The sequence below is a fragment of the Notamacropus eugenii genome, chromosome 5, assembly GCF_028372415.1.
Source record: "Notamacropus eugenii isolate mMacEug1 chromosome 5, mMacEug1.pri_v2, whole genome shotgun sequence".
Taxonomy (NCBI): domain Eukaryota; kingdom Metazoa; phylum Chordata; class Mammalia; order Diprotodontia; family Macropodidae; genus Notamacropus; species Notamacropus eugenii.
In genome coordinates this window covers 76212709-76233008 of record NC_092876.1, presented here as the reverse complement: position 1 = coordinate 76233008, position 20300 = coordinate 76212709, and the positions used below count along the sequence as shown (strand labels likewise).

General features: G+C 42.7%; 1 protein-coding gene and 1 long non-coding RNA gene across 7 annotated transcripts in view; one reads left to right on the top strand and one right to left on the bottom strand.

Moving 5' to 3' along the window:
* SCMH1 (Scm polycomb group protein homolog 1) overlaps positions 1–6545 on the bottom strand; it is a 179038-nt gene extending 172493 nt beyond the window's left edge. For 3 of the 6 annotated variants that reach the window (XM_072609776.1, XM_072609778.1, XM_072609779.1), the window contains exon 1: positions 6433–6545. The gene's annotated coding sequence lies outside the window, so the exon portion shown is untranslated. The remainder of the gene's footprint in view (positions 1–6432) is intronic. The other 3 variants (XM_072609777.1, XM_072609780.1, XM_072609775.1) reach the window with 1 other exon arrangement.
* LOC140504598 (uncharacterized) overlaps positions 1–20300 on the top strand; it is a 162488-nt gene that overhangs the window by 122270 nt on the left and 19918 nt on the right. The window lies entirely within an intron of this gene.

The following is a 20300-nucleotide window of genomic DNA, read 5'->3' as shown; positions in this document are numbered from 1 at the left end:
ACCAAGAAAATCTCAAATGAGGTCACAAAGAGTTGGACATGACTGAAACAACCGAACAACAAAATCAGGAAGATCTGAGTTCAAATATAACATCAAACACTTACTGTCTGTGTGACTCTGCCTTCTTTTCTCAAGTGTAAAATGGGGATTCCTGAGAGGATCAAATGAGATGATATTTGTAAAGTGTTTAGCACAGTGTCTGGCACATACAATAGTAGACATTTAATAAATCAATCCTTCCTACCTTCTTTGAATATGACATTCCATCTTCCTACACTATGCCTTCCCCATTGGCTGGGGTCCCATGCCTAGAATGCTCTCCTTCTACTTCTACCTCCTGGCTTCCTAGACAGTTCAAATCCCACCTTTTGCAACAGGTCTTTTGTGTTCCTGCTCCTTTTGTCTTCCAGGACATTTCCTCTGAAATTCCCTCTTATTTATATCGTATATCTCTTACATGTATAGATATAAGCTATACATAGGTAGCACAGTGGGTAAAGCATTGTCCCTTGAGCCTGGAAGATGAGTTCAAAGCTGGTCTCAGATATTTCCTGCCTGTGTAACCCTGGATAAGTCACCTTATTGAGGTACTTTGCCTCAGGTTCGTCATTTGTAAAATCAGAATAATAATGACACCTAATTCCCAGGGTAGCTGTGAGGATAATACTGGTAAAGTGCTTTGTAAACCTCAAAGCACTATGTAAATGCTAGCTATCATTTCCAGTTATTTGTATGTTGTCTCCCCTATTAGAACATGAGCTCCTTGAGAGCAGATACTGTTTTTTGCCTTCCTTTGTATCAGCACCACCTGGCACAAAATAAGAGCTTAATAGATGCATGGTGACTGAGTGCAGCCAAGGGTAACCAGGGCTGGAACTAGAATAGTAGTCATGGGGATCGAGGAAAGAAAACAGATGTGAGACATATTAAGAGCATACACTGAAGTGACAGGACTTCACAACTGACTGAAAACAGAAAATATGGGAGAAGAAAGAATCAGAAATAAATAAAGTTTTTGAGCCTAAGTAGTTTGAGTGATGGTGGTGCCATCTACAAAAACTGAGAAGATGGTAGGAGGGGTGGGTTTAGGGACAGATGACAAGTTCAGTTTTATGATGATACAAGTCAAACTCATTCATTTAATTAAAACTTAATCATTTAATAAACATTTCTTAAGCACCTGTGAAGTCTGATCCTGTGCTGAATGATGCAGTAAATAAAAAGATAAATAAGACAGTAGTGCTTACCCTCAAGAAGATTCCAGTTTAGTAGGAGATGAGGATTATACAAATATCTGCAGTAGGGGGCAGCACAGAGTAAGTACAATGAGAAAGGTGAAAGGTGCTATAGCAGTTCAGAGGTGGAAAGGATGACCTCTAGTTGGAACAAACAAGGAAGGCTTCAAGGAAGAAACAGCATTTAAACTGACATTTGAGAACAGGAACTATGTCAACAAATAAAGGGTGAGAGAAAGTATCACAAGAACATTGTGTGCAAAGGCACAGGGACAGACAAGAAAGGTGAAGTTACCTTTGGAGAATAGAAAGTAGTTCATTTTGGATAAGATCATGGGCCATGTGGAGGGAAATGATGAGATAAAGCTGGAAGCACAGGCTGAAGTCAGATTGAGCTAGTCTTAGATGACAGGCTAAGGACTCTATAGAATAAATCACTGAATGGTTTTCAACATAGGAGTGACGTAATGGGTGGAAGCTGCTAGGGCTGATGTAAGGAAAAATTTCCTAACAATAAAAGCTGTCCACAAATGGAGAAGACTGCCTCAAAAGGTAGTGAGTCAACCCCCACTGGAGGTTGGAAGCCCATATGGTAAGGGAACGTTGTATTGGGGAATTCCAATATTGAGTACTAGTTGATTAGATGATCTTTGGGTTTCCTTCCAACACCACAATTCTGTGATAACCAGATCTATGGACTCAAAGTGAAATTCTGGACAAATCACTCTTTCCTTCCTCAGCTTCCTAACAATAAAACTAACAGACTTTATCTTTTAAGCCTAGAGTAGATTTAATCCAGTAGCTTTGGATCTTTGTTGAAATGGACTGAGCGTTTGTTCCCCTAACTCCCATTTAGGCTAATAAAATTCCTAGGCAAGTCAATCTTACGTAAAAAAAAAATTATTTCAACCTGAAAGCAAATGAGATTGGAGGTCAAAGGATTTGGGTTCTACTCCAGCTCTGCAAACCTGGATAATAACAACAATATTACGTGCTATTTCTATAGTACTTTTAAGATTTGCAAATCCCTTGTTTCACATCAATCCTGTAAATGAAGTACTTCAAGTAACAGCCCAATTTTACAGGGAAAGAAGATGAGGCTCACAAAAGTTAAGTGACTTGTCCACAATCACACTGCTATTGTCAGAACAGGCCAGTGTTTCTGGGCTTCAACTACATTATTTGTAAAAGGAGGGCATTGAACTAGATTATCTCTAAGGTCCTTTAAGATCCCAAACTCTCCCTTTCTAGGACTACAGTATCTCCCTTCCCTGAAGCAATGTACTTGCAGTGTCCCTTACACCAGTTAAGTTACCAACGTTTATAGCATACTTACTCCTGTCAGTGCTAAGTGTTGGGGACACAAAGAAAGATAAAAATAGATTCTGGCCTAAAGAAGCTCACTTTCTAATGGGAGAGACAGCATACAAACAATTGTGTATAAACAGGTTATATATAAAGGGTAAATGAGAGGTTATCTCAGAAGGAAGACACTAGCATTAAGGGGGCCCAGGAAGGGCTTCTTGTAAAAAGTAAGAGTTTAATTGAAATCTGAAGGAAACCAAGGAAGCCAAGGGGCAGAGTGGAGAAGAGAGAACATTCTAGGCATGAGGAATAGGCACAGTGAAAATGCCCAGAGGTATGTGAAGATTAGCAAGGAGGTCATGTTCCTAGATCATCCCTGGAGAGACAACTGGAAAGGTAAAAAAAGGGCAAGGTTGTGCAGGGCTTTAAGAGGCAAACAGAAACCAGGGATCCTTAAGCAGATCTTTAATTCTGTATTGGCAGCACTTAGCACAGATCCTGGCACACCACAGGCACTTAATAAATGCTTACTGTTTCTGACAGATCCCTAAGCTGGCCGATGTTGCACTAAATTTGGCCAGGAATTACTTTGGTATAGCTGATACTGGTTCTCATTCTTCTCTAGGAGCATGACTCTGATTTCAGTGCTTTAGAGAAATGTGGTATAGGAGCAGGAGCATTGGACTTAGGTTCTACTTTCAGTTCTACCACTTATAATCTATGTGACCTTAAGTCGGGTCATTTTTCTTTTGGGGGGGCCTCAGTTTCCTCCTCTGTAAAATGAAGGAATTGGGCTCAATGATCTCTAGGGACTGTTTCAGCTCTAACATTCCCTGATTTGTGAAAACAGTTCCTCCTCATGAAAAGGCTAGAAATTCTTTACAGATTTCTGTAAAGTGTTCCATATTAGAATTATGCACTTGAATGTGCAAATTTTTAAAAACGATTTATAGAAACAAGAGTCTAAAAAGACACATACGGTCTCAAAATTTAATAAAATTGTTAGTGTCCTAGACATGCCAGTAAAACTTCAAAATCACCAACTAATTTTAAGAGTGAAGAAATGAGGGCAATGTTAAAGTACCAGTTCTAATGCTAAGCTCACGAAGCTTCTGTTTGGTTGTTTTATACAGAATGAAACTTTACTTAGGAGTTGAAACTGGTCCCAGAAACAAGTTTGGCATTTTATCCACAAGGCCATCATGTTTCCCAAGGAAAAAAGAGAGAGAGAAGTGGGGGGGAGGTGCTGGTGCCGCCGTCCAATTCACTGTTTAGAGGTTTGGGAGTTTGGGAAAAGGCCCTCTCACAAAAACAATAAAAAAACCAACCCATGTACTACCACATGCTAACTGAAAGCAAATGAGGGGTAATAATGAAAGCAAACAACAAACATACCAACTTTTTTCATACTAAGGTTTTGTGTGAGCAGCTGAGATAGAGGAAAGAAAGATCAATCTGATAAGTCATTCCCCCCCCCCCCAACTGAATATCACATTGAAGGCTTGGGGACAAAGTCTGACACTAAACTAGAAAGGTCTTCGTTATTTCCCTAAAGCACTGTTAGGCAGAGGTATGTTTAAAAACAGCAGCCCATTTCCTCTATAAAAACAGCCTCTTGCTTGCTCTTCTGACCTCCCCAGCAGGGTAAAGGACACCTGGGTGCACAGAAGTAGATGCCTGTTTACTAGTCTGAAACATGACAGTCCATAAATGAACAAAGAAATAAAGTGCTCTTATTTATCCAATTAAGAGAGGCACTCATAAAACCAGCCTGGTCACAGTTCTGTCACCTCGCCTACAGGGAGTTCTGCTATCTGGTAAAAACCAACCTCAAGGCACATTTCCATAGGACATCACTCTCAACTCTCAAAAAGACTGTGCAGGCTGGCAAGTTCATATTCAAGTAGTGACCTCACATGTTCCTTTCCTCCATGCTTAGGATGCTGCTTGTTCACCCACTTTAACCAGAGGAGCTCTCTCAAGCTCAGCAACCCTTCCTCCACACCCTTTTCAAATTTGAAAACTAGTTTCCCGGTATGTGATTCAGGCAACCAATGTCCTGAGGGAGGCAGAACACGTGAGTATCCTCATGAAGCTCCATAGACAAAAATTGTCTGATTCTGTTGGGCCCACTTGCTGGTCACAGTGTCATTTATTCCAAGTTCTGGGACAGAGAGACATAAACTTCCAGATGCAGGAAAGAGAATGGGCAGGGGATACACCGACACATCGCTCAGTAAAGTAACCCGTAAGGAACCAGAACCTCCATCCTGGGTTCCCCCTCCACAATAATTGTGAAAAAACCCTAGCCTGAATCCCCAAAGGTACAGAAATTCTCTCTCTACAATCCCAGCCCAAACCACAGAGTGAGTAGAGAGGGTCATCGTCTCAGAATTTCCAGGTCATCCTTTCTAAGACACCAGCTTAATACTCCTAATGGGAAAGGAAGGTCTATTCTCTTGAGTCCCCAACCCAGACACCACAATGTTAAGGCCAGCTCTCCTGGGAAGATCCCATACGGAAAGTCATCCTTTCTTCAGTGCCTCCTTAGGGTGAGGAACCTGTAGCCTTGAGGCCCTATAACGTAGGGACAAATCTCTCTTTCTGTGCCTCATGCAGAAGAGGGGTCATTCTGTGTTATCTCAGATTTTATGGAGCAGATGGACTATAAAGAAAGTGAGGGGGTCTCTCTCCCAGGGTCCCAGTGGAAGGAAGAGTCATCCTATCTATACTCCCACAGCTTCTTACTTGAGGGGAGGGTCATCTGTACTCTAGTGGAGGGGGGAGGTTTGGTTGTTGATACTCATGGGGGAGTGTTATCCCCTCTACATTCCTGAGTCAGACCCTAAAGTGAGTGGGGAACACTGTGTATGTGTGAGAACACTCATCTACCTCCTGTGGGGGAAGGAGGTATCATCTGGTCACCATCCTTGTGTCAGAGCCTATAGAAGGAATGTAATCTCCAAGCATCCCAGTATCCAAACCCTAGGGGAGGAGGTTATCTCCTCGGGATCTGGGTCAAAGCCAAGGCCAGGAGGAATCATTAGGTGCTCCAAGCTTCCAGTGTCACACCCTGAGGGGATGGGGAATAATAAAGTCTGTGGGTGTTCAGGTTATCCCATCAACATCATCTGACAGACCCTGGGGGGAAGGGGGCGGGGTAATCCCTTCTGAATCCCAGTATCTGACTGTAAGGGTGGAGGGTGGAGTGGGAGTAGAAGAGAAATCAGTCTCCTAGTTTAAATCCATGCAAAGAGGGCAGTCCCACCCTAGGTGGAGGGGGTGTCATCCATCCCCTCCAGTCCCCCCGGCCTGACCCTGTGGGGGAGGGGGTGTCATCCCCTCCGGGTCCCCGGTCTGACCCTGTGGGGGAGGGGGTGGCACCCCCCCCCCGGTCCCCGGCCTGACGCTGTGGGGGAGGGGGTGTCACTCCTCCGGGTCCCCGGCCTGACCCTGTGGGGGAGGGGGTGTCATCCCCTCCGGGTCCCCGGCCTGACCCTGTGGGGGAGGGGGTGTCACTCCTCCGGGTCCCCGGCCTGACCCTGTGGGGGAGGGGGTGGCACCCCCCCGGGTCCCCGGCCTGACCCTGTGGGGGAGGGGGTGTCATTCCTTCGGGTCCCCGGCCTGACGCTGTGGGGGAGGGGGTGTCATTCCTTCTGGGTGCCGGGGTCCCACCCGAGGGAGCCTGTCGGTGTCCCAGGGGGATGTCACCGCCCCTGGGCCCCCTCAGCGGGGCGCGGGGCAAGGGGCGCTCCTCCGGGCCTGCTGGGCCCGGACCGGGCCGGACGCCCTGACAGCTGGACAGGCCGGACCCTGACAGACCGGCGGGGCGGCCGAGGCCCCCAGGCCGCGCTGGGCCGGGCCGGGCAGGCCGGACGGCCACGGCGCTTACCTGAGGCGGCGGAGGCGGAGGGAGGCAGCGGCTGAGGCGGCGGCAGCGGCTGAGGCGGCTCACACTCGCTCCCTTCCCGCCGCCATGTTTCCGCTGCGCAGTGTGAGGGGGCGGGGGCGGGGGCGGGGGAGGGGGCGGCTCCGCTCCCTCCTCCCTCCTCCCTCCTCCCTCCTCCCTTCCCCCTCCGCTCGCCTTCTCCTCCTTTCTCTACCGCGGCCCGGGAGGGGAGAGCGCCGCCTAGCGGCTGGGGAGGGACCACGCAGCCTCTCCTGGAACCTCGCCAAGCGTCCCTCGGAGGCGCTGGCTCCGCCTCCGCAGCGGCAGCCGCCCGCGCGCCCCGCGCCGCCGCGCCCCCGGCACACCCCCACCCCACCCCCGGCACGCCTGCGCGCGCACACGCAAGGACGCACTCCGGTTGAGCCCCCCCCCCCCCCCCCCGACGACCCCGCTCCCGCTGCGGGGTGCTCGGGCGCGCTCTCAGGCCCCCAGCACCGCGCCTCCCACCCCGGGCTGGTGTCCCGGGCGTAGCCTAGGCCTGACGGTCTGGACCCGTCCGGAAGGGACCTCAGAGGCCCTCCAATCCTGCCCCTTCCTTTTAACAGATGAGGAAACTGAGGCCCCGAGAGGTTCAGGGACTTGCCCAAGGTCAGAGGCGGGGCTGACTCCGGAACCAGGCACGGTACCAAGGTGCACGGATCTGGAGGCAGCAGGTCTGGGTTCAAATTCGGGCCCTGACCCTGCTGTGTGTGTGACCTTGGGTAAGCCCCTTGCTCAGTCAAATGAGGCCTGCTCTTCCAGCCCTGCACCCCCTCCTGCCGTGGGGTGACATCATGCATGTGCCAGCCGGGAGCCCCGTCCTCTGTGCCCGGGGCCGGGCTCCGAGGCTTCCAGAGCCCGCGCAGCCCTTCAGGATTCTGTACCCTGTCCCCGCCCTGCCCTCCCTAGGCGGGGGCTGCCTTGCTGCCGGCCGGGAGGACCAGGAGCGGAGCGTCCCAGAGTCCTGCCCTCCCCGGCCCATCCCTCCCCTGCATGCGGCTGGCCGAAGCACCCACAGCCCTCAGACGGAGCGGAGCCCTGGGCTGGGAAGCCTCGCATGCCCCGCTTCTGCCCCCAGCCCAATCAGGGGCGGGCAGGGGACTGTCGGAGCGCCCAGGGACCTTAGGTCATCTCGCCCAAACCCTTTCGTTTGACACGTGGGGACACAGCCCGGAGAAGGGGGCTCCCAGTCAGTAAACCACAGAACCTAGGACCTCTGATGCCATAGCTGGTGTTCTTTCCAAGACACCAGGTTGTTTATAATCCATGAAAGGTGCGTCTTTGGACCCAGGTGTTAGAATCTTACCGGGCAGCTGCTGACCTTCAGAGGAAAAGAATATTAGGATCCCCCTTTTACAGATGAAGCTGCTGAGGTCTGGAGAAGTGATCTGCCTCAAGTCAAACTGCTAAGGGTAGAAAGAACCCCTGGAACTAGGGTCTTCTGCGTACCAGTTCAAAGCTCCCTCCTTTCCAAAAGCTAGATGGGTCCTCTTTTTCTGAGTCCCCTCTAGCCCTTTGTACCTCCTCCATGTCACTCCACTGCACCATCCTGCTCTTTATTTCCCTTTTTTTCCCATTCAGTGTCTGTGATTAAAAGTCCTTTCAAAGCTCACCTGAGGTGACACCTCCTCCTTGAAATTTTCCCTTAATCACCAACCTGAAAGGGATCTCTCCTTGCTCATATCTCTCCGTTCACTTTGCTTAGACCTCTGGGCAATCTCAGTCTCCGCTGTTTTGTAGGCACTGATTTCTGTGCAAAGATCTAGCCATGTCAGTCTTCTGATTAACACCTCCAATGGCTCCCTATCGCCTACTAAATAAAGTGCAAACTCTTGCCTGGCATTTCAGGACCTTCTTTAATCTGACACTAGTTTTAGCTCACCTTAATCCTAATCTTCTGCACCTTAACTCCTTGCCAACCAAACTAGACAGTTCCATCCCTAGAACACCCCCCTTCATGACTGTAACCACTATCCAGAGTATTTTCCCTTTCCCTCTTCATCTACTGATTTCCCAACTCTATCCAAAGCCCAATTCAAATGCTACCTCCTCCAGGAAGCTTTCCCTGATCCACAGACAGTAACAACCATTCCCCTCAGCACTCTGTATGTCTCTGATTTATTTTTCATGTATTTTTTAAATTTTGATTTAGTTAAAATTTTTTCAATGAATAAAAATCAATGTCCTTCCCTTCCCCCTGAGTCATCCCTTCTGGGGATGTGTGTGTGGGGACCTTTTAACAAATATGCATACTCAAGCGAAATGAATTTCCACATTGGCTATTATCTAAAAAATATGTCTCTTTATACACCCCGAGCTCACCTCTCTTGTCAGGAGATGAGTAAAATACTTCATCATCAGTCCTCTGGAACCTTCATCCTTAATTGATCAGTGTTCTTATGTATTTCAAAGCTGTTTGTCTTTGCAACATTATTGTTATTGTATGAATTATTCTCAGGTTCTGCTCACTTCACTCTGTGTCAGTTTATACAAATTTTCTCAGGTTTCTCTGAAACTGTCCCCTTCATTACTTTTTACAGCACAATTGTAGGGTTTTCTAAGTATACCACCCTTCCATCTGCAAAAGCTATAAACGTTTCTTCTTTGTCTATGTTTATTCCCTTAATTTCTTTTTCTTGTTTTCTTGCTATTGCTAACATTTCTAGTGCTACTATATCAAATGTGTGTTTGTCCTTCATTGCCGAAGAAGACCATCCCATCAGAGAAATAATGTCATGACTTGCACTTGACTTTGTTTTGAGTGAGGGAGGGCTGTGCAGGTCACCAGCCTCACTTCTCCTCCAGAGCCATCTGAATCCAGTGACCAGATATTCATCAGGATGACTGGAGATGACCCAGGATGAGGCAATTGGGCTTAAGTGACTTGCCCAAGGTCACCCAGCTAGTGAGTGTCAAGCGTCTGAGGTGAGATTTGAACTCAGGTCCTCCTGACTCCTGCACTGGTACTCTATCTTCTGCATCACCTAGCTGCCCCACACTGTATCAAATAGAGATGATAACAATGGACATCTTTGTTTTTCCCCTGATTTTATTGGAAAGGCCAGTAATTTACTAATTATATTTATATACCATACTTTGTTCAACCATTCCACAATGGATGGGCATTCCCTTAGTTTCTTGTTCTTTCTTCCAGCAAAAAGATGCTATAAGTATTTTTGTACATATGGATCCTTTCCCTCTTTCTTTGATTTTTTTTTAAAATGTAGATAGGCTTAGTCATGCTGTCTTATAGTTCAGTAACTTTTGGGTCATAATTCCAAATTGCATTCCAGAACAGCTGGACCAATAATTCACAGTCCCACCAACAATCCTTATTTTCCCTGAAGCCATGCCAACATTTGTCATTTTTCTTTGTTATTGACTTTGCCAGTCTCAAGGGTGTGAGGTGAAACCTCAGAGTGGCTTTAATTTCAATTCCTCTAATTATTAGTCATTTAGGGAATTTTTTTTGTATGATTATTGGTAGTTTGTATTTCTTTCTTAGATGACTGCCTGTTCCTATCTTTTGAAGTTCATCAGTTGGCAAATGGCTCTCATTCCTAGAGATTTTAATCACTTGATTCTATCTTGGAAATAAGACTGATTCAATGAAACTTTCCACAAAGATTTTTCCCCAGTTACTTGTTTCTTTTCTAATTTTAGCTGCATTGGTTTTGTTTGTGCAAAACCTTTTTGATTTTATGTAGTCAAAAGTGTCCTTTTCATTTGTTGTTCCTTATTTGGTCATGAACTTCTATTAGTCACAGATCTGAAAGGTGATTTCTTTCTTTATCCCATAATTGGTTTATGATGTCATATATCCATTCAGAGTTTATCCTGGTTTATGATGTGAGATATTAACCTATACCTAGTTTCTGCTAGACTGCTTTCTAGTTTTTCTTGTAGTTTTTCTTTGAGTGAGTTCTTACCCAGTAATACTGTGGATCTTTGGGCTTATCAGTACTAGGGTAGTAGATTTATTTGCTTCTGTATGTTGCAAGATCAATGTATTTCACTGATCAATATCTTTATTTCTTAAACAATACCAAAGCATTTTGATTATTTTTACTTTGTTGTATAGGTTGAATTATGTTACTGCTAGGCCCCTTCTTTTCCACTTCTTTTTTATTATTTCCTTTGAGGTTCTTGACCTTTTTTCCTCCAGGTTAATTACATTATTATTTTTTCTAGCTTAATAAAGCAGTCATTTGGTAGTTTGATGGTATGTCATTGAATAAGTAAATTAATTTAGGAGACTGTCATTTTTAACATATTAGCTCAGCCTACTTATTAGCAATTAATATTTCTCTATTCAGGTCCATCTATCTTTTTGTAAAGAGCATTTTGTAGATATGTTTATAGAGTTCCTGTATGTGTCTTGATACGTAGACTCCCATATATTGAATACACTATGTAGTTATATTAATTAGAATTTTTCTTCCTATCTCTTTTTGCTGATTTTGGTTGGTAGTATGCAGAAATGCTGATGATTTATGTGGATTTATTTTAGATCCTGCAACTTTGCAAAAATTATTAATTGTTTCAATTAATTTTAGTTGACTCTAGGATTTTCTAAGAATACCATCATATTATCTGCAGAACACTATAAATTTGTTATTTTCTTTCTCTATGTTTATTCCCTCAATTTTTTTTTACCACATTGCTACAATTACTATTTCTAGCACTATATCAAATAATGTTGGTGACAATGAACATCCTTGCTTTCCCCCTGATCTTATTGGAAAGCCATTACTTTATTTCCTTTAAATATAATGTTGGCTTTTGTTTTTTGACATATTTTACTTCCTATGTTAAAGAAGGGCCTATTTATTCCTGTGTTTTCTGGTATTTTTAATAGAAATAGATATTGTATTTTCTCAAAGCTTTTTCGGAATTGTTAACATATGGTCAATTATGATTATAATTTTTCTTATGTTAAGACTGCTCTGCCTTCCTGGCATAAATGTAAGCTGGAGATAGTGTTTAATCTTTGTGATTTATTGCTATAGCTATTTTGTTAACATTTTATTTAAAATTTTTGCATCGTTATTCATTCAGGTCTATAATTTTCTTTCTTCATTTTCACTACGTCTTCTTTAGGAATCAAAGCCATAGTTGTATCAAAGATGCAGTTCAGTGAAATCCCTTCTTTTCCTATTTTTTCTTTTTAAAAATATTTTTATTTATTTTGTTAAATTTTTCCCAATTACATTCTTTTCTTATTTTTGCAAACAATTTGTGTAATACTGGAATTGAGAAATCTTTGAATATTTGATAGAATTTGCTTATAAATCCATCTGGTCCTGAGTTTTTTCCCTTTTGGAAGTTCATTTATGGTTTGTCCAGCTTCTTTTTCTGAGATTAGGTTGTTTACATCCTCTGTTTCTTGGTCTGTTAATTTTGGTGTTTTATATCTTTTTTGTAAATATCATCCATTTTATTTAGACGGTATGTTTTTTTGGCATATTGTTAGACAAAATAGTTTCTAGCAATATCTTTTATTTATTCTTTTATTGTAATTTATCCTTTTTCATTTTCATGAAAAAAATAGGTTTAGATTGTTGTTACTGGGCATGTTTCTTTTTCAATGTTTATTTATTTATTTTTAGTTTTCAACATTCATTTCCACAAAATTTTGAGTTCCAAATTTTCTCCCTATCTCTCCTCTCACTCCCAAAACACTGTGCATTCTGATTGCCCCTTCCCCCAATGTGCCCTCCCTTCTATCACATCCCTCCCTTCCCTTATCCCCATCTTCTCTCTTTTCTTGTAGGGCAAGATAGATTTCTATATCCCATTACCTGTATTTCTTATTTCCCAGTTGCATGCAAAAGCAATTCTCAATGTTCGTTCTTAAAACTTTTAAGTTCCAACTTCTCTCCCTTCCTCCCTCCCCACCCATCCCCACTGAGAAGGCAGGGAATTCAATATAGGCTATATATGTGTAGCTTTGCAAAAGACTTCCATAATAGTCATGTTGTGTAAGACTAACTATATTTCCCTCCATCCTATCCTGCCCCCCATTTATTCTATTCTGTCTTTTGACCTTGTCCCTCCCCACCTGGGCATGTTTCTTATGCTCCTAAACTAGACCATGAGTATCTTGAGGACATAGATCATATCTTTACTAAACTGTATGTCTCTCCGCCTGTTTTTCACATGATAGGTGCTCCATAAATATTAGTTGAAGAATGGCAGGGGCTGTGATTTTCATCCTGCACATATCCTTGCACATAAGGATTTGTAATATGCAAATATAACAAATTTAACAAATGCAATAAGCATTTATTAAATGAAATTGAGTGAGTCAGTCCAAGGATGACACTGGAATCCTTGAGATGTCAAGATGTTGGGAGAGAGTGAGGAAGGCCTCTATTCTAGCACTCTGTTTGGATCACCTATAGTGAACTTTGGGGTCAACACAGATATCAGTCCTTCAGGATAGGCTGGCATGGATGGGTTGTGATTTGCATTGTAGGAGAAAACTAATGCATCAAAGAGATTCTAGATCCCTTTGAACCTTTGAGAGATTCAGAAAAAACTTCTAACAATTAGAGTGGTTCAAAGATCCATTGGACTGCCCCAGGAGAGGGTGGGTTCCCCTTCATTGGAGATCTTCAAACAGAGGCTGAACAACCACTTCTCAAAGATAGACATATGCACACACACATATATGGATATACATATATATAGTAGATATATGACATATGAGATATACATACATAGTGGATATATGAGATTCCTTATATATTATATAATTATATTTATATTAAGTACATTATAATATATGTTATATATCGTGTAATATATAATTATAATTATATTGATTATATTATAATATATTAATGTATCTCATTTATTTTTTGTATCTATGTGTGTGTGTGTGTGTGTGTGTGTGTGTGTGTGTGTGTGTGTGTGAGAGAGAGAGAGAGAGAGAGAGAGAGAGAGAGAGAGAGAGATTTCTTTTAGTTGTGGGTTGACTTAGATGACTGTTAAGACCCCTTCTAATATGGAATTTTATAATTCTCCAGTTCTCTCAGATTCCTGCTGTAATGAGGGCTATCCCATGGAGCGTTTTCAGAGTTGCCCTTCCTGGTTCTGACTCATCTCTAGAAAGCTTTAAGGCCTGTTTCTTGCCATGGATAACTCCACTGCTGAAGGACTTGAGTTTTGAGATGACTATAATTGTTTCGTTTACTGAGCCAGATGAGTGAACGATTTAGAGGATTTTTATAAAGGAGTGACAGCTTCCGGCTTGATCTCTCTTGCTTCACCTCTCACATGTGGCAAGCAGCACCCTGTCTCTAGCCCTGTGAGTGATCTCTTTCCCACCCCACCTGCCTTGAATCCCACCTAAAGCATGGACTTAACGAAGTGAGTTTATATTCCCAGGTCCCATGAGTAGATCATAGAACATCATTCTTGAACCAGACATGTCTAGGAAAAGAGACCCAGAGGATTTACAGAGGAATGAAGGTCCTGGGTCCCACTGAGTTGGAACTGACTGATGGAAAGGAGTCTCTGGCAAATACTCTAATGCTTTTAGAAAAGATGATCACCAACAACAGATTGACCTAAACTTGGCTGGTTTATCAGAAAATATACTGTTCTCTGGACAATGCAGAGCCAAGGGAAAATGTAAAATGCTTATCCTACAATCTACATTTTTTTTCGGATAAGGTTTGTGTCAGCCTCCCAACAGATTGTAGTAGTAATTTTATGTTGTTACTGAATCTTATGTTGTTACTGAACATATTTTTGTCAAATTTGTGCTTGTCAGTGTATGTTTAGCATTCTTTTGTGTGTAGGAATAAAATACCTGTTCTGCACCTGATTCATATTGTACCTTGAATATTTTTTACTCTCCCTTACCTTTGGGCAAACCCTAGATGGGATCCTAAATCTAAGCTTTAAATAATTTTTCCCTGGGGAATCGGGATGGGAGTTTAATGAACTGATGAATGTGAGAAAAGGAAATTCTTCTTGTTAAAGACTGGGCTACTTCAGGATCAAACTCAGTCCAAACTTCCTGCCTGCGTGCAGAAAGAGAATCTTTCTGCAGTAGAGAAGTAGTATACTACCCTCAGTGGGACCAGTGGTTTCTCAACATTATTCTGGACTAGAGTTTATCTAAGCCTATTGATTTGAAGTTGTTGAAGACAGGTCTATTCTTATAATCTCCTCGCATTTCTTGTTTTCTTATGTACTCTGACTTATGATCTTGGAGCTAGACTGCTTCATCTCTCCCTCAGAGTTCTGGGGATGCTCTGAAGGGTTAAGATGCCTCTTTTCTACTGTTGTTTGTCCTTCATTTGCAAAGAGGACCAATTGGCATCATGGGGTGATGTCTTGATTTACAAGTGAATTGGATTTAAGTCATCAGCCTCACAGTCTCTTCTTCAAAGTCTGAGGGCAAAATAAAAGTCTAGACGACTGACTGGTGATGGCCTGGGATGCAGTGGATGATCTTGGTGTCTTAGAAGTCTGACCAAGGTCTAAGCACTCCATAGCACCTGCTTCAACTGCCTTCATGACTGTTGGAACAAATTGTTCTCATATGTCTGCCTCGAGAAGTCTTCACATGTTTGAGGTAGATACTCCCCTAACTCACTGACAAGTTTGAGGTCCATTGGTTACTCTCATTCTGGTTTAGCTTGTCTACTGAGATTATTTACCAGGTTGTAGCCACTGAGTATGCTATATCTTAACACAGTTTATACATAGTATTAATAAACATTTATCAAGCACTTGTTATATGCCAGCGCTGTGTTAAACACTGGAAATACAAATGAAAACAGACAGTCCCTGCCTTCAATGAGTCTGCCTACAATCTAATAGTGAAGGCAATTACAAAAGTAAGCTGAAAAGTCGGGGAGAGGGAGGTAGTTCCAACATCCACTCCAATATTCTCAAGCCCCTTAAGTTCTCACATCTGTGATACAGGAAGAATGCATGTAACAGGGAACCGTTAGATTCTTAATCCTAATCATTATTATTTGTCTGGCGCCTAACTGGATTTTTTTCAATTGAATTGAATTAATTAATTTAAGTTTTAAACTTTTATTCATTTTCAAAGTTTTAATGTTGCTTTTTGTTTTTACCACAGTCATTTTCTGTTAACTCTCAACAGCACCATTACCACTGGAGCCTTTCTTTTAATAAGGAAAGAAATTTAATTAACCAACCAGCACAGAAAAGAAAACTGTCTGAAATGGTAAAGTGTTGGTCTAAAAGTCATTTCTGCCAAACCAACTTCCAACTTCCCAGCAGCTCTTGTCAGATACATTCCTTCCCCCAGGAGTTTTTGTTCTTGAGTTTTCAACTCATTTTAATAAAGACTTGTTAAACGTCTACTATGGACAAGGCCCTTCACTGAGAGTCTCTCATCTCCACATCCACATTTTTGAAGAGTATACCTGAAGAACACAAGTTCTAGAAAAGATTTTGCTAGAGACTCATGTCGTTGTTCAGTCATTTCAGTCACATCTGACTGTTTGTGACCCCATTTTGGGTTTTCTTAGCAAAGATCCTGGTGTGGCTCACCATTTTCTTCTCTAGCTCATTTTATAGATGAGGAAACTGAGACAAAACGGTGTGAAGTGACTTTCCCAGGGTCACACAGCTAGTGAGTGTCTAAGGCTGGCTTTGAACTTAGGTCTTCCTGACTCCAGAGCCAGTGCTCTTTCCACTGCCTCACCTAGCTGCCACCAGGTGACGATTTCTAAAACTCTACAACTGACAAAGTCTGTCTACTAAGGTAAGGAGAGACTGTGCTCTGTGCCAATGGAAAGCTGTACTCATGGCAGTGAAATCATGGATCTTTTGAAATATTAAAATTAGAAGCATTTGTCAGACATATTTCAATTGTTTTACCTCTTTACAACATGTACTCTGTATGCTTGAGCCTGCAGTCCCATGAACTCTGTACGTACTTATGGAAGAAGGTGCTCCTGGTTTTGTGTGTGTGTGTGTGTGTGTGTGTGTGTGTGTGTGTGTGTGTGTGTGTCTTCTGTATAAATTGTTCCTTATATATCACGTTAATAAATACCTGTTTCTAAAACTTAATTCAATCTGGATGGCTAATTGATATCAACTAGTAACCAGTTGGGAAGCACACTGGTGGGGGCTTGTGAGTAATCACACTAGGAACACTAGCCCTCAGGATTAGCCTTAGAACTCCAAGAAGAGAAATAGTAGCCACCTTCTGGGAATCCAGGCTGCTTGTTGGTGGAGGAAGGGGTTTGACGGCATTGATAACTTTTGTACAGAAATCATTATTGAGAATATGCTGCAGTTAACTTACACCTATCAAGAATCTTTCTATTATGTTCCAGTTTTGTCAAGAAACTTAGGTAGATAGTACAAGAATTATCTCCATTTCATACATAAGAATACTGAGAATGAATGAGGTTAAGTATCTGAAGTAATAGCACATGAACCCTGGTCCCTGATAAAAAAGAAACCTAGCCCTTTACACTATACCATGCTGTCCTCGGAGGTCTTTCCAATTCTGAGATTTTATGTCCATGACATCATGAATTCTTGAAATATTGATGTCAGCAACATTCCAAAAATGAGTACTATTCCAACACAAATGTGAGAACACCAGGGTTCATAAGATACTTCATTACCTATTAAAGCTAGTTCCCGATTAGTTTAAGCTTATATTTGTAGAATATCAATTAGTATGGGAAGATGGAGGGAACAGAGCCATAGTTAATCAAAGACCAATCAGAAAGGAAAGTCAAGTCTCTGAAATTATAATGTAAGTCAGCAGAAAAATAGTATTCAGTTGTCAAAATTTCACTTTATGTGCAATTTGCTGGGAACAAGTCTATTGCCCAAAGTGCACTGCACAGCTGGAGTTCAGTATTTTTCAGCACAGCTCAAAGGTTCACAGACTTACACAGATTTTTTCAATTGGGAGGGATTTCAACATAGACTGTTAGAACTGGAAGAATCCTTGGAATATAGAATATTTGAACAGGGAGGGGTCTTATAACATAGAATATCAGAAGTAGGAGGACCCTTAGGATACAGAATGTTAGAGCTTGGAGGAGACTTAGAATATTGAATGTTGGAAATGAGGTGGGGGGGGGCTAGAATACAGAATATCAGAACTGGGAAGGGCCTTAAAACCCAGAATGATAGAGCTAGGTGGGGCCTTAGAATATAGAATGTCAAAAGTGGGAAGGGGCCTGGAACACAGAATGTCAGAGTTGTAAGACATCATAACTGGGAGGGGTCTTAGAACATAGAATGTCAGAGCTGGGAGAGACCTTAAAATACAGAATAATAGAGTTAGATGGGGCCTTAAAATATAGAAAGTCAGAGGTAGGAGGAATTCTAGAACATAGAATTGTCGGAGTTGTGAGGCATCCTAGAACATAAGAATGTCATAACTAGGAGAGGCCTTAGAACACAGAACGTCAGAGCTGGGAGGGCCCTTAGAACACAGAGAGCTGGAGGGGCTTTAGAGGTTACCATCTCTTTACTGACTCATTTTACACATGAAGAAATTGAAGTCCAGTTGGCTACTCCAAGGCCAATGTGTGAGTCTGAGCAATCCACCTAAGTGAGGACCTGCTTCACTGTTCCTCACTCTCTCTGAAACCAAATGACAACAGTCCTCTGGAGCCTTGGGCTCCACCTGAGCTCCTAGACCACAATGGCTATTGAGGAATCTGGGCATCACTCCAGCAAGCCCTTTGATGGCTCTGGGAAGGGCCTTAAAAAACAGAATGATAGAGCTAGGTGGGGTCTTAGAATATGGAATGTCAAAAGTGGGAGGGGTCTTGGAACATAGAATGTCAGAGTTGGAAGGGACCTTAGAACACAGAATGTCAGAGCTGGAGGGGCTTCAGAGGCGCTCATTTGCTTAATATCTTTCCAATTGTGCAGGGCCTTGAGGGGGAAGTGCTTGAACTTCTCCAGTCTGGACACTCAAGGCTTATTTACAAGACACAGCTGGGCAGCAGGATTTGTAAATAAAGGTCTGAGGCTTTGAACTGACCGTAACCTCAATATGAGCCAACGGGGTGATATTGATTACTAAAACTCCCAAGGAGCTATGATCTCATGGATTTGGAAGTGCCTTACCAGGATGCAGAGCTCAACCTATCCATGCCTGCTCATGCCTCTTCCTTCCAGATATTTGTCATAGGGTGCCCACCCAATGTGCTGGAGGCTTTCTTGGTTTTCTTTTGACATGACAAGGATGGCAGTTAGTCACAATGGCTATCCACCTTCTGTCCCTTCTTTTGACCATGTGATCCTCTGGTCTCCTCATACATTTCCTTCTTATCATACATTCCCTTGATGACATCTTTTACTCTTCTCCTTCTCTTCCTTCTCCTTCTCCTTCTCCTTCTCCTCCTTCTCCTTCTTCTTCTTCTCCTTCTCCTTCTTCTCCTTCTTCTTCTCCTCCTTCTTCTTCCTTACATAAATATCTATACATCTGTGCACCAATATCATTCAAAATTTCTTGAAAGTTATGACAACAGAAATAACTCCATTCAGTAATCTCTCTTCATAAAATTAGGTGAGGCATGAGACAGGGAGATAATTATGTGTTTGCCAAAAGTGTTCATCATTGTAATGGAGGAGATCCAGGGCAGGGATGGTGAGATCCTCCAGAAACTCCTATTTGTAGGATGACATTGTGTGATTACATTGAGGCCTAGAACACTTCAGAGCTTCCTGGGTATGATCTGTTACTACTCAAAAGATGTTGGCCTAACCATCTACATAGAAATAACAATATCTATGACCCAGATTACAGCACACACTTGTATGGACCACCTATAGTGCTTGTCCCCCAGTATGTATATGTGGGCTCAAAGTGAAATAGCAAAGCAAGTTAGATTGCCTTTGGAAAGTTGCAAAGCTCATTTAAAAACTCCAAGCTTCCCAGGGAAATGAAGGCCCAAAATCTTAATACTGTGACATTCTGCTAGTGTTGTCTTATGGCAGAATGGAATATGACTGTCTCTGAAGAATTAAAAATGAACAGTACCAAATGGAGGGTAATAGAGAGACACAGGCTCCAACATACAAATAATATGATGAAGTTTATAAAAATGTTAATATGGCCTTAGGCTGCATGAAAGGACCCATGATGTCCAGAGCAAGGGAGGTTATTATCCTCTCCCAGGGTAGACCCCATCTGGAGAACCCTGTTCAACTAGGTTCCATATTTTAGAAAGGATCTTGACAAACTAGAAGGCATTCAGAGAAAGATAACTAAGCTAGGGTGGGGACTGAGAACTCAGCTATGCTAAGATTAGGTAAAGGAACTGAGAATGGGAAACATGGGAAAGAAAAGCCATGGAGAAGCTTTAAGCAGCAGTGCATAGTGGATACAGAGTTGGCCTAAGAGCCAGGAGGACCTGGGCTCAGGCTTACCTCTGCCACATCCTGGGCAAGTCACTCAACCTGCCAGTGTCTAGGAAAGCCTGTAAGACTATCAATGCTTCTGACTATCATGGCTGAAGGAAGTCTCTCACCAGGAGCTGGTGTAGGAAGAAATTCCTATATTGATTAAACTCTAGGTCAAAGCCCTATTCCTATTAAAAGTTTAATACTGAATATCATTCCAACCTGTCAAATTTGATTAGCAATTATTTGAATTTAAATGAATGAAATATCCTCATTTGTCAAGCATTTCCTGTAAGTCCTATCAAGATTCTTTATTTGTCCTTTCATTTTCGTCCATTTCTATGATCATAGTGTATATTCTCTCCAGCAGCAATTATCTTTTGCAATTTATGTCATAAAGTTTTCTTTGTATTTCATATATTTGTCTGTCTCAATGGCATCGTGGCATTCCATTC